Genomic DNA, 14,778 nt, shown 5'->3' with positions numbered 1-14,778 from the left:
TGCAATTATTTTAGTAAATATAAACGGATAAATAGCTTTTCTCATCACCAGTATATGGCATGCTTGTGACTTGTCAGTTCCTAATAAAGCTTTTAGGAGGAAACTGACATCAGTGGGGGAATCTCCTATCCTCCCACTACAGCTGTCAGATTGGAAGAGGAGCCTCGAGGAGTCATGTGACCATCAATCAACGCTGTGAATTCAGGGAAAAATAGGCGACTTTTTACAAAAAAACATACACTGCAATATAGGAGGCTTTATAACAGAGGGGGATGTATGTAGTTTATAAAGTGGCTTAACCAGTACTGGACTGGAAGGATTTGCCCCTTAATGATCATGCCATTCTTTGTGATTTCACACTGCGTTACTTTAACGGAAAATTGTGCGGTCGTGCGACACTGTACCAAAATAAAATTGTCATTTTTTTCCCCCCCACAAATAGCTTTCTTTTGGTGGTATTTGATCACCTGTGCTATTTTTTTTTGCACTATAAACACAAAAAGCGACCATTCTGAAAAAAATATATATTTGTTTCATATTCTGCTATATAAAATTCCCCAAAAAAAATAATTAAAAAATCAAAATTTTTCATTCATTTAGGCCAATTTGTATTCTGCTACATATTTTTGGTAAAAAAATTGCAATAAGCGTATTTTGTTTGGTTTGCACAAGAGTTATTGCGTCTACAAACTAGGGGAAAGATTTGTCATTTTTATTTATTTTTACTAGTAATGGCGGTGATCTGCGATTTTTAGTGGGACTGTGACATAAATATAAACGGATAAATACCTTTTCTCATCACCAGTATATAGCAGGCTTGTGACTTGAATCCGTTTCTAATAAAGCTTGTAGGAGGAGTTTTCATTCTCCCCTGATCCTCTGTCTGATCACATGCACTACCAAAAAAAAAAAAAAAACTCTCTAGCAATACACCCCAAAATGAGCACAGTAAAAGAGGAGCATCAGAGAGACATGATCATACAGCCTTTATACACAATGCAGAGGAATACCCCTTAAGTTCCACAGTGAGTATAACAAGCATGCTTTATTGCTTATACAGACTGATTTTGCTGTTGTGGGTTTAGTAACACTTTAACCAGTCACCCTGCACATAGGATACCACAGCCTGCTTCCAATCTGCTAGAAAATAAAGTAGGCATCCTCTGACTGCTGTAAGGCAACCTTTTAGGCCCCAATAAGATGTTAGTGGTATGGCTTAAAGTGGTTCTAAAGGTAGAAGTTTTTTTTTTTTTCCCTTAGTGCATTCTATGCATTAGGGTAAAAAACCACATGAGTGCAGCTCCAGCCCCCCTTATACTTATCTGAGCCCCATCTTGATCCAGCGATGTGCATGAGAACAGGGGCTCTCCCTGGTCTCTCTCCTCAGTTGCTCACACAACAGGGGGAGCCATTGGCTTCCACTGCTGTCAATCACAGCCAGTGAACCAATGAGGAGAGAGCGGGGTTGGGAACGATCCACACTGTGTGTGTATGGACAACGTCCATTCACAGGAGTGTGGCTCAGGAGAGAGCCTGCTTGAGTGCTCCATAGAAAGAGGCTTGCTATTGAGATCCCTTGGCAGGGGAGAGGAGCCAGGACCACTGGTGGGGTACCCAAAAAAAAGAGGATTAGGGCTTCTCTGTGTAAAGCCATTGCCTTGAGCAGGTAAGTATAACATGTTTGTTGTTTAAAAAAAAAAAAAAAAAGACATCCATTAGAATCTTTTTAGGTGCACAACAATACACAGAAACTAGCTACCACGTATTCAGCAATAATGGTGCAGATGCGTTTTCTGGTTCGTTGTGGTGCACAGGTAATGCTTTTTACAGTTCAGGGACTCTGAAGTAATCGGGACAGCATTTTTCTTAATCAACAGCTGCTGATTTATTGTATTTATTCTTACAGATGTACACACTTATGTACTCACTATACACTTAACATCAGGTTTATTTCCTCCATCCACCTCGTTTGTGTGGAAGAAGGAATTTATTTGTGTATAGTCAGCTTTACTCTAATCTTAAATATCTCAAATTGTTACTAAATCCACAACAGTAATATCAGTGTGTAAATTTCAGTAAAGCATGCTTGTTTTACTCACCGTGGAACCTAAGGGGTTAATCCTCTGCATTGTGTAAAAAAGCTGGTTGATCCTGTCTTCTCTGATCCTTAACACTCTCCAGTGTCTCCTCTCCGGATAGTACAGAGGCCAGGGGACAAGCTGCACATACTCAATTTGGTGTGTTATCGTTAGGTTTCTTTTTTTTTTTTTCTTGGAAGAGTGCACGTGATCAGCACAGGGCCAGTCAGCACTGTCCATACAGAGGGTCAGGGGCACTGCAGTTTTATAGGACAGTGAGAGCAGAATGAAAACTCCTCCTGCAAGCTTTAATCAGCCACTGATGGAAGTCACAAGACTGCTATAAACTGCTGATGAGAAAAGGTATTTAGCAGTTTACTAAAATAATTGCATTTCCATGTTCGGTGTACTGTGGGTGACCAGATATAGTGAATGCAGGGTCCTGGGTTTAGTAACACTTTAATTCTAAAATATGGAACTTAACTGTATCTGAGCACCACAAACGGAACTTTTATTTATTTTTAATATTCAAAGCAAACTCACATATCCATTCATGTCTGCATTCTTTATTTTGTTGAGAAATTTGAAAAACACCCCCTGACATTTCTTATAAAAGCTATCTTGAGCAATGACAAATGATTCATGTAGCATTTACTAAATGGATTCCATCTGCCCTTCGCTCAGGCATGCAGGCAGGAGGACGGGCTTAGCTGAGAAAACTTCTACCCTCTTCCAGATGAAAGAAAGTAAAATGCCTATGAAGATTTCTGGATTATATGACATAGTTGTGAATTGGACCCAGAAGCAACTGAAGTAAAATAAAAAAAAAAAAGTAGCTATAATATACCTACTGGTCTGTTTACTAATGCTGGCAGTGTAAAGGTTTAATAGCCACTGTTGATTGAAAAAATGTAGTTCTGCTCTGCCTCTGGCTTCCCCAAATTGCATGATTTCCAGGAAGAATGCAAACACTTGCTGAGAAGTATGCTGTGGGGGGGGGGGGGGGGGTGTTATAAGGAAGGAGTAGTTTAGGTTTGGAGCGGAAAGAAGAAGAAAAAACATTTTAAGGGTTGCATTCTTGTACCTTCCGAATCTCCACCCTTAAACTCTGCCAGCTTAACTTATTTGATAGGAAATAGGCGACTTTTTTACAAATGTGTGCTGCTGTTCACTTTTTTCTTTACCTGTCTGCAGAAATGAGAGCTCCCAGGTAAGTCTGTCAAGACCAAATATCGGAGGACTTTTTTCCTGTCTGAGCATAGTGCTGATAACTGAAAGTCTCAGGGCTGCTTTAGTAGAGTAAAACAGTCAATTCTTTCATGTAATCCTAACAGCACATTTGTAATCCAATGCCAACCCCCCATAGCAGATTTACTGCTACAGGGTAGCCGCACTGTGCAGAATCGGATATAGGCGTGATTATGCACTTCCCGGTAGGGGGCACACGCCGCTTCTGCTGTGATTTGTCCCAATGGATGTCCGTCGACACCCACTAATCATCGGAAAGAAGCACAGGGCGGAGCTCTGCCTATGTAAACAAGGCAGAGCTCTGTTGGGATTACAATCTATCATTTCCCTCAAGTCTGGTACACCCTATCTGTTTTTGGGTTGAATGAAAAAAAAAAAATGGCAGCTTCGGTTAGAGCCGCTGTACTAACTATCCATTATTAGTACAGCAATCTCCCCTGTTGAGCTGTTGTGTTCTGACAGGAGGACAGCTCCCATGCCAGAACACTCTAGTCAGCGCTCTTGGTCATCGGCTGAGAGCACTGATCAGGAGCCGGTCGGCTGCTGGTTTTGCAGCATACACGTCCGTTTTGGCCGGCTTCTGACTGACTTGCTGGTAGAAATGCCTATTTCTACCTGAATTCACGTCGCTGATAGGTGGTCACATGACTCCTCGAGGCTCCCCTCCTCCCCAGCTGATGTATCGTCTCTCTCCTCCTCCTCCCCCCTGACTGACATCAGCGGGGGAATCTCCTACCCTCCCACTCCAGCTGTCAGATTGGTAGAGGGAGCCTCGAGGAGTCACGTGACCATCGATCAGCGCTGTGAATTCAGGGAGAAATAGGCGACTTTTTTTTACAAAAAACAAAAACATACACTGCAATATAGGAGGCTTTATAACAGAGGGGAATGTATGTAGTTTATGAAGTGGCTTAACCAGTACTGGACTGGAAGGATTTGCCCCCTTAATGACCAGACCATTTTTTGCGATTTGACACTGCGTTACTTTAACGGAAAATTGTGCGGACATGCGACACTGTACCGAAATAAAATTGTCCTTTTTTTTCCCCCCACAAATAGCTTTCTTTTGGTGGTATTTGATCACCTATGCTATTTTTATTTTTTGCACTATAAACAAAAAGAGCGACCATTCTGAAAAAAATGTATATTTTTTCATATTCTGCTATATAAAATCCCCCCCCCCCCCCAAAAAACATGTAAAAATCTAAAATTTTTATCCTTTTAGGCCAATTTGTATTCTGCTACATATTTTTGGTAAAAAAAATTGCAATAAGCGGATTTTGTTTGGTTTGCGCAAAAGTTATCATGTCTACAAACTAGGGGAAAGATTTGTCATTTTTATTTATTTTTACTAGCAATGGCGATTTTTTTTTTTTTTTTTTTGTGGGACTGTGACATTGCGGCGGACAGATCAGACCCCTAACTGACATTTTTGACACTTTTGGGAGGGACCAGTGACATTACTACAGTAATCAGTGCTAAAAATATGCACGGTTACTGTAATAATTACATTGTCAGGGAAGGGGTTAACACAGTTGTAATTAAAGGGTTAAGTGTGAGCCTAGGGGAGTGTTTTCTGACTGTATGGTGGATGTACTTTTGAAATGATCATAGAGACCTGTGATCCTATATAGAAGGATCACAGGCGTGCTCTGATCATTTCAGAGAGAACGGTCAGCTGTGTTTACAACAGCTGACCGTCCTTCTCTCTCAGCGGGGAGCAATCGCAGCTGCTGGCCCTGTGGACCAGCATCTCCGCTGCCTAGTAAGGTCGGGAGAGCGTCGCGCGCTCGCCCCACAGCACTACGCATGCGACCGAAGTAGGGCTACGTCAATTCGCGCAGGAGAGCCAGCCTGCCACAGTAAATGTGCGGCGGGCGGTCAGGAACCTGTTAACCACTTTAATCCCCTTCCCAGTCAGTGTCAGTACAGTGACAGTGGATATTTTTAGCACTGATCACTGTATTAGTGTCACTGGTTCCCACAAAGTGTGTTAGGCTATATGCATGCTTAAAAAATGCTGATTATAGAGCATTTTTTTGTACACACTGAGTTTTGCATTTTTTCTGCCAGAAGCTCCAGTCAGAAACGCAAACTAGAAGAGTTTTCTTTTTCCTGCCTTAAAATATACAGCTAATCATCCTAATGTGGATGGGCACACAGGATAACATTGAGCTGCTTCTACAGGCAAAATACAAAACTCCTGTAGAAGCAGCAATTTTTAAGCCAGTGTGCATGAACCCTTAGTGTCCGATTGTCCACCGCAATATATAGTCCTGCTATAAGTCGCTGATTGTCGCCAATACTAGTATAAGAAAATAAATATATGAGCAGTCATGTTAAATGTATAAATAGTTTTTATGTATTAGCCATTATAATGTGCATTTTATGATGTTTTAACTGCATATAAACAGGTATTTTTTTTAAAATAAAAGTTCTGTAACACAGGATGCCTAAAAAGTCTCATAGAAGTTGAGCTACTTTGGTAATGCACAAGTCTGATACGCAACTGTACAAAGCATTTTTATTTAACAGTTTTTTTCCCCATCAGTTTAATTTAAAATGTATATTTCCTAAATATATAGTATAATGTTGATAGCATTGCTGGTAAATAAGATTTTGATCAGTTCAGGACTGATATGTAGGAGCCAGCTCCAATAACATAGCAACCAGCTGTCTGGTAAATCTGCATGCTGTGAAATCTTCCACTGACACGTATGCCAATACAGGACATATGTAGCGGCTTGAGGAACCACAACAATGTGGTGGAGGTGCAAGAATTCAGCAACACGGTTGAGTTTTAACACTTTATTTCGGGAACCAAAATATTTATTTTTAGTTTATTACACATTTACTATACTTTATAGGTTGTGTTTTCTTTAGTTTTGACCCTTTAGTGGTAAACTCAGTTTAAAGTGGTTCTAAAGGCAGAAGGTTCTTTAACTTAATGCATTTCTATGAATTAAGAGAAAAATATTGTTTGTATCAACCCCCCTAATACTTACCTGAGCCCAATCTCGATCCAGCCATGTTGCAGAGACTTGGCTGTCCAGGACTCTCCCTCCTGGTTGGCTAAGACACAGCAGCTGGTGCCATTGGTCGCTGCTGTCAATCAAAGTCAGTGGGCCAATGGGGGAGGGGCCTAGGCGGGGTTCTGTGTCTTAATGGACACACAGAGAAGCAGCTCGGGTGCCCCCACAGCAAGCTGCTTGCTGTGGGGGCACTCGGCAGAAGGGAGGGGCCAGGAGCATTGGCGCGGGACCCGAGAGAGGATTGAGGGTGTATATGGGGGGGGGGGGGGATGGGGTTGGTGTTTGCGTCTCTATGCTTTATAAACTGTTTATCAATCCTTCTGCTAGATTGTCTTAATTAGGTGGTGTGGGAGAGGGATCTGGACTTGGCCCCTGAGGCGGAGAGGACTGGTGCAAGTGGAGCTCACAAATTCACAAAGGTATCCTTCACCACTTATGGACCGCCCCAGGCAAATATACTGCGGCAGGGCAGCCCTCCTCACAAAATCACATGCCTGTATGTGATTTTGTGCACAGGGTCTGGAGCGCGTGCGCTGCCGGAAACCCGCTTTCGCTGTGATTGTACACAGTGGGAGCCAATCAGCGGGTCTGGCCAGAACCTGCAGATCGTTCACAGGAAAAAAAACGGCAGTCTGCCTATATAAACAAGGCAGACCGCCGTTCTGTCAGAAAGGAAAATTGAGATCTTGTGTTTCTTCTTTTTCTGTACTGAGTTTTCTTTTAATAAACATGGGCAAAGAAAGCCCTTGAAGAAACAGCGAGTGGCAGTGTCCTTAAAGCTCTACATTTGATGCGAGTCTCGCATATGGAGGAGGAATGCATTGGGCAGAAGTGGAGATCCCTGCAAAGAAGTAAGTTCTTCTGTTATAAGAACTGTTTGGTGCATGAGACTGCACAATCTATGTGTGCAGGTGAGCAGAACCTGCAAGAGAAAAGTTACTTTAAAGTGACAGTGCTCTAATTCTTTTTTTTTTTGCTGGACTGTGAAAAAAAACTGTTGTGGAGTGACTAAAGAGTGACTGAAGATGGGGCGGTCAAAGCTCCTGAAGCAAGGATGGCTGAGATGATCAACAGAGCTCTGTGGCTGGAGGGGTTGTTACCGCCTGAACGAACCCCATACATGCCTGAACAGAGTTTGCTAAGGAGAAAGGCTGTTTTCCCTAGCAACACTGGTGCAAATAGACCAGTTATGGAGATGCAGTGTTCTCAGCTGGAAAGAGGATGCAGTGTGGGAAGTCTGGATAAGACACTGAGGGAAGAGCGCTGTTTGCTGTGCAGTGAGTGGGGGCGTGCTTTCTCCAAGTGCCCTTTGTCTCAGACTCCAGTTCAAACGTACCAAGCAAAGGTATGCATCTGTGTTTGGGAAGCCTGCTCTGAGTGCCAGGGGTGAGCAACAAGCTTACCAGAAGTTTGAGAGGAGTGTGGTTGCCCATAGCAATGCCTGTGATGTCAAGGCTGTGAACCACATGAGCAAGAGATTGCCATCAGAGGATTATGGCAGATTGGAAACCACAATGCCTTGTGGAGAAAGTCATCACGTTTGGGAGAGCCAGCAAAGTGTAGCTGAGAGAGTGCTATCTCCCATAGCAACGGGAGAAAAATGTGCAAATCGGAAGGAGGAGCTACAGAGAAGAGGTGGCCCACCATTCCCATAGAGATGCACGTGAGTTTCGGCATGGTGGGAGAGTGCAGTCTCCCTTAGCAACAGGAGAAGGTCGCCAAATACATGCCTGGAATGTGGTCAACTTGGGCATGGCATTTTTTTCTTGTCCTACATTTTGGAATACTGCTTGAGATGATGATGCTGGGCAAAAGTTGTCTGCCAGCCCAGATTCCTGTTTTAAAAGGTTTGCAGTCAGCCCTGGCAAGAGGAGAAATTCCTGTTGTGCTTGCAGGGGGTGCTAAACAGCCAAAGATCCCTGCTGTAGTTTCATCCCATGGCCACCAGAGGGAGTTGGCCAGTAGAAGTACAGCAAAAGGAAGTCAACGTACTCAAGTGAACATGGCTAGACCTGTTACACTGATGGGTAAGACTGTTCCTGTTGAAGTCATTGAAAAGACTGACTGTGTGAGTGCTCACACTGGAGTGGACGTGATCCAAACTGGGAGATCCACTGTTGGTGCAGAAAAGGACTTGCCTTGCTGCAGTGCCCTGTCCAGTGGGGAGGCAAGTGTTAAAAGTAAATGTGACAATGTGATGTGTAAAACTGCTAATGTGCTAGCTAAAGACGATGATCCTTTTGCTAATGGGCTATTGCAGCTCACTAGAGATAAAAACATTCCTACTGTGTCAGATGAAAAAGGTTCAGCGTTTAATGAGCTAGGGGTGATTGCTAGGCAGGATATGCTATTCCCCCTAGCAACAGTATATAAGGCTGCAGAGGTGTCCCTAGAAACCTCCAGGGAGCTCTCTGTTTTGGAGCAAGAGGTTGCCTGGGACAACTGTGGTGCCGATCTGATGGATAAGAGGGTACTTGACCTTGGTGATGAGAACATGGGGTATGATAAAAATGAAAATGTCTGAATTTACTTGTGATGATAATGGCTTAATGCAGTCTGTCACAGCTGACAACAAGAGTCTTCGTGAGTTTAATGAAGCGCCACCAGAGCAAGGTGGTAAAAATATGGTATTACAGCCTATGTTTAAAAATGTATTGCCATAGTTTTGTTTGAACTAAAGTGACATGTGCAATGTCTTTGCTGCTGAGCCATTCTGTCCTGTGTCTGCTTCGGTAGAGGGAGCAGTGCTGCGGAGTGCTGTGGATTGGAGCACAAACAGGGCAGACTGGGATAGTATGGCCATAAGGGTGTTAGCATGGTGGAAATACATTTCTAAAAGTAATAGTGAGATGGACACAATTTCTGCTGTGTTAAATGGAGGGACTGCAGAGCAGCTTTTGGACAAGGGCTCGCTTGCTGCCATTGCAGATGATGGCCCTCTCTGTATAGAAGGTACCAATGAGGATGAATGCACAGCAGGAATTTTGCCCATAACCCATAAAGAAGTTAATGGAGGCATATACCAAGCTCATATTCATAGAGAAGACCTGGAACAGATCATTGACTCTGAGCTTGAGAGTTTTGTGGTGAAACCCGTACCTGGCTGTGCTCTGGGAGAGCACCAGATGGTTGTATTGGATCCCTCCAGCGGGGAGAAACCCCTTTTAGGAGGACCACCTCTAAGGCACCAGTAAATGAGTCTCTCCACGTCCCCAGGAACATGAAGGACCCCAGGAAGGTCTTGTGTAGATCATGGTGCTTTGTTTTGACAGACATGCTGAGAGAAAGAGTACTGGAAGGTCACAGCCAGTGCATACTTCACTGTCTCTTCCACGTTCAGGAGAGCTGGTACTGCGGAGTACCGCTAATTCGAGCTGGATATTACAGGCTGTACTGGAAAGAGGTGGTCAATATGGGAGAGAAGTAAAGCCTTTCTGATTGGTCATGTTGAAAATTGTCTCACAGTGCATTGCCAGGTTGCCTCCTAATATTGTTTGGTATGAGAGTCACTCTGGAGTACTGTTGGACAGGACAGAAGTCTGGGAGGAAGTGCCAAAGTGCACAAGTATATGTGATGTGGTAGGAGTAGTCAACCCAAAAGTGAAATTATGTAATGATGGTCGTTTGTTAGGACAGTTGCTGGAAGAGGGTCATGTGCCAGTGGAGTTGGTGGATAGTGACGTCGCTGTGGAATGCGATCACTCTGCTCTGTGCGATCACTCTTCAGACCTGCTCTGCTATACTCGGAAGTTAGTTATGATAAATGTATTGATGGTTTTGACAATGAGGAAAAGTGCAATGCACTGGTAAATGTTTTGGTTACCATGGGTGACAAAAATAAGGGTAGACCTGATGGTCACGGTGACATGGTTGCTGCTAATCTTAAAGGCAGGAAGATGAATAATGGTACGAGAGCCACGGAGGGAATAGGTGCAGTAGAATTAGGCCCCCTACAGGTTCAGGAGGATAATTCTGGGAAAAATTTGCAGAGGTCCAGGAACCTCCCAAGTAATAAAAGGTCAGAAGAAACAGTCCCAAAGCTTAATCAGGTGTCATTTAAAGAATTTAATTCCAAAATAAAGGAGCCCACGCATATTGCTGGAGTGTTTAAAAGTATGACCTCTTCAAAATTAAATCCAGGAAGGAGGATTGTTCTAGAGGAAATCGAGGGAGCGCCATGTAACTTTAAAGATACCCGACACTTAATGGCCAGTAGGCGGCCTAGGGGTAAAAAGGTACCAAGATTTGTAAACTCCCTGATGATAAAAGGACTAGTATGGCCCCAAAAAAATTAGCAGATGGCGCTTCTGGAAGCACTCGTAAAAAGTCACAAGGGTGTCTTTGTAGTATCCAACTCAATGTAGCAGGGGGACATAGGGAAAGTCACCCGATAAGACTGGGTTTGGCCCTTGGTGATAGCTGGCACAGCGGTGCCAAGCTGAAGGTAGGCTGGTGTGTTACGCCTTCTCCGGGGTCGAAACGGGGGGGAGGATATGTTGCAGGGCATTGCCCTGCGAGGGTCTAAAAAGTGAACGTGAGCCAGAATTCTCAACCAGGCAGGTTGAGGGGCTCCAGGGAGCGTGTACGATGAAGAGGAAACTGGCTATTCAGTTTCCTCTGTGTTTTAAAAAAAGTCCAGTTTGGGACCTGGAGCTTGGAGATTTCCAAGTGATCCTGGGTCCAGATATTCAGAACAGCCAGCATAATAATTGGTCAGGTGTGTGCTGGGCTTTTAGTAGTAACCTGACTATGGTTCTGGGCTCCACCCCGGCAGACAGGAGGTCTGGCCCAGGAGTCAGGAGGGCTCCACGTGGGAGTCAATACAGCACGAGGCTGCGATCCGTGTGGACCCTGTTGGTTGAGCGAAGTCTGTAGGACACAGACAAGGGCCTGAAGTGTTAAGGCCAGAGCAGCAGTGCTACAAGTTCAAGCCAGGAGGGCTGAATAATCATTTATTTTGCTGAGGACTCAAATGCTGAAACCCCCTGTGAGGGACACACTTGTTTTCTGTACCGAGTTTTATTTTAATAAACATGGGGAAAGAAAGCCCTTAAAGAAGAAACAGCGAGTGGCGGTGTCCTTAAAGCTCTACATTTGATGCGAGTCTCACAGTATGGTATAGGAGAATGCGGGGCTGCGGGCATGGTATAGGAGAATGCGGGGCTGCAGGCATGGTACAGGGGAATGCAGGGCTGCGGGCATGGTACAGGGGAATGCGTGGCTGAGGACATGGTACAGGAGAATGCAGGGCTGCAAGCATACTACAGGAGATGCAGTGCTGCGGGCATGGTACAGGTGTACCATGCCCGCAGCACTGCATCTCTTGTAGTATGCCTGATTCCCCGCATAATGGCAGGTAGTGCGGCTGGGGAGGAGTCTCACCTGTTTCTGAGGCGCCATAGCTTTAAAATTGGCGCCGCCCGGCGCCAACGCGTCATTGTGCATGCGCAGTCGCTCGGGAAAGCTCGTAAACGTTCGGCTATTCTCGGCCTTTCCCGAGCGGCGGGGGCGCATGCGCGGTGACATGTTGGCGCCGGGCGGTGCCATTTTTAAATGCAAGGCATCCCAGTGGAACGGCCCTCGCACCGACCGGCCCAACGGGTGAAGTCCCGGTTCTTCCGATTAGCCAATTCGGGCCTGCTGGTAAATAGGATTTTGATCAGCCCATGACTGATATGTAGGAGCCAGCTCCAAGAACATAGCAATCAGCTGTCTGGTGAATCCGCATGCTATGAAATCTTCCACTGACACGTATGCCAATACAGGACATATGTAGCGGCTTGAGGAACCACAACAATGTGGTGGAGGTGCAAGAATTCAGCAACACGGTTGAGTTTTAACACTTTATTTCGGGAACCAAAATATTTATTTTTAGTTTGTTACACGTTTACTATATTTCAGGGATCCTCAAACTACAACCCTCCAGCTGTTGTGGAACTACACGTCCCATGAGCCATTGTAAAACTCTGACATTCACAGACATTACTAGGCATGATGGGAATTGTAGTTCCTGAACAGCTGGAGGGCCATAGTTTGATGACCTCTGCTATCTTTTATAGGTTGTGTTTACTTTAGTTTTGACCCGTTAGTGGCAAGATCAGTTTAAAGTGGTTCTAAAGGCAGAAGGATTTTTATCTTAATGCATTCTTTGCATTAAGTTAAAAATCGTCTGTGCATCAGCCCCCTTAATACTTGCCTGAGCCCAATCTCGATCCAGCCATGTTGCAGAGACTTGGCTGTCCAGGACTCTCCCTCCTGGTTGGCTAAGACACAGCAGCAGGCACCTTTGGTCGCTACTGTCAATCAGTCAGTGGGCCGATGAGGGGGGGGGGCTAGCCGGGGTTCTGTGTCTGAATGAACATACAGAGCAGCAGCTCGGGTGCCCCCACAGCAAGCTGCTTGCTGTGGGGGCACTCGGCAGAAATGAGGTGTCAGGAGCGTTGGCAGGGGACCTGAGAAAAAGAGGCTCGTAGGGGGAGGTTGGTGGGTGCCTTTCTATGCTTTTTAAACTGTTTATCAATCCTTCTGCTAGGTTGTCTAGCTAGGTGGCGTGGGAGAGGGATCTGGACTTGGCCCCTGAGGTGGAGGACTGGTGCAAATGGAGCTCACAAATTCACAAAGGTATCCTTAACCACTTATGGACCACCCCAGGCAGATATACTGTGGCAGAGCGCCCCCCCCCCCCCCCTCCCGAAATCACGTGCCTGTACGTCATTTCGTGCACAGGGTCTGGAGGGCGCGCACCCCTGGCAACCCGCTTTCGCTGTGTTTGTACACAGTGGGAGCCAATCAGCGGGTCTGGCCAGAACCTGCAGATCATTCACAGGAGAAGAACGGCGGTCTGCCTATATAAACAAGGCAGACTACGGTTCTGTAAGAAAGGAAAATGGAGATCTTGTGTTTCTAAGCAGTGTTTGTGCTAAGCAGAAACACAGATCTGTCTTCCTCTAGTTAGGCCATCCCTCATACAGTTAGAAAGCACTCCTCAGGAGGACGCTTAACCTTTTGATCGCCCTTGATGTTAACCACGTTCCTGCCAGTTTCATTAGTACAGTGACAGCGCATTTTTTTTTTTTTTTTTAAGCACTGATCACTGTATTTGTGTCATTAGTCCCCAAAAAAGTGTCAGGTTCCAATTTGTCCACTGCAATGTCTGTCTCGCCATTACTAGTAAAAAAAAATGAATAAAAATGCCATAAAAAAAATCCCAGTTTGTTGGCGCTATAGCGTTTTTGCGCAAACTAATTAATGTACACTTATTGGGATTTTCCTACCAAAAATATGTAGCAGAATACATATTGGCCTAAATTGATAAAAAAAAATAACTTTTATAGCATAAAGTAAAATACTTTTTTCCCCCAAAATTGTTGATAAAGACATACATTTTATTTGGTACAGCGTCGCACATCCGTTCAATTGTCAGTTAAAGTAACGCAGTGCAGTATCGCAAAAAAATTGCCTGGTCATGAAGGGGGTAAACCTTCTGGGGTTGAAGTGGTTAACGTTGCCCTGATTGACGCAGGATACAAAGTAGATGCCAGATAGTACCTAGTGCCAGAGTGCCTGTCCAAAATGTATCCCGGGATCCTTAGCCTCCTGCTTCAGGGGTTGTGGCCAATTAGGCAAACCATTGCACCTATGGTGGACGTGCTCTAAGATTCGCTGCTGTTGGATAAGGGTTCACTCATTTATATTTTCGATCACAATGCTTAACATCATCAACACGAACGTCGCTCTTCTGAACAAGTTAGTGGAAAATGTTCCTCGACACACCCAGACGTTAATATGCTTTATGTTCTTAGCAGCCGAAATTGGCACCGCGACAGCGAAGAAAAGCCTTGTTATAGACATAGCACTAATTAAACGTAAACTTACGTGAATCCTGCTAATCGAAAAAATAGGGAGTGTTCTGCGTTGCAACACCATTTCGATCACATATGGTCTCCCTGGCTTGCCTATTTACAGGTCTCGGATGCATAGAGTTGTTTACATGCACTGACAGAGGGTTCTGAGGTGGATTCCCCCCCCTTTTTTTTTTTTTCTTTTCCCCCTCGCCTATTTGTCTTGTGTCAATCTTGGTATCCTGTTTTTCTATAGCCCTCTTGCTTCTCCGATTCTTTTTTTACCCAGATACTCTTGAATATATTCATGGGAACGCGGCCCCTGATATGGGACAATTGTGATGTTTTATAGTTGAAAATGCCCTAGTTATTGCACAATATGGGTAAGAGGCTCTATCGCCACCTCGACCAATTTACTGTGGTTATGTGTTAGTAATGCTGTGTACCCATGATCACACTGATTTTTGCATTTACATGATATGTTGGGTGGTTAGCCAGATGATTTCCTTATAGAGTTCATGATGTTCAAACGCTTTATATGTAGTTCATATTAGTTACTGTTCTTCCTTATACACAAGT

General features: G+C 44.6%; 1 protein-coding gene across 12 annotated transcripts in view; it reads left to right on the top strand.

Annotated features, from left to right (window-relative positions):
• The window catches only part of CASK (calcium/calmodulin dependent serine protein kinase), a 651,701-nt gene that overhangs the window by 224,962 nt on the left and 411,961 nt on the right, over positions 1 to 14,778 (top strand). The window lies entirely within an intron of this gene.

Source organism: Pelophylax lessonae (assembly GCF_965119305.1).
Source record: "Pelophylax lessonae genome assembly, chromosome: 2".
Taxonomy (NCBI): Eukaryota; Metazoa; Chordata; class Amphibia; order Anura; family Ranidae; genus Pelophylax; species Pelophylax lessonae.
This window is presented reverse-complemented; position numbering and strand designations above follow the sequence as displayed.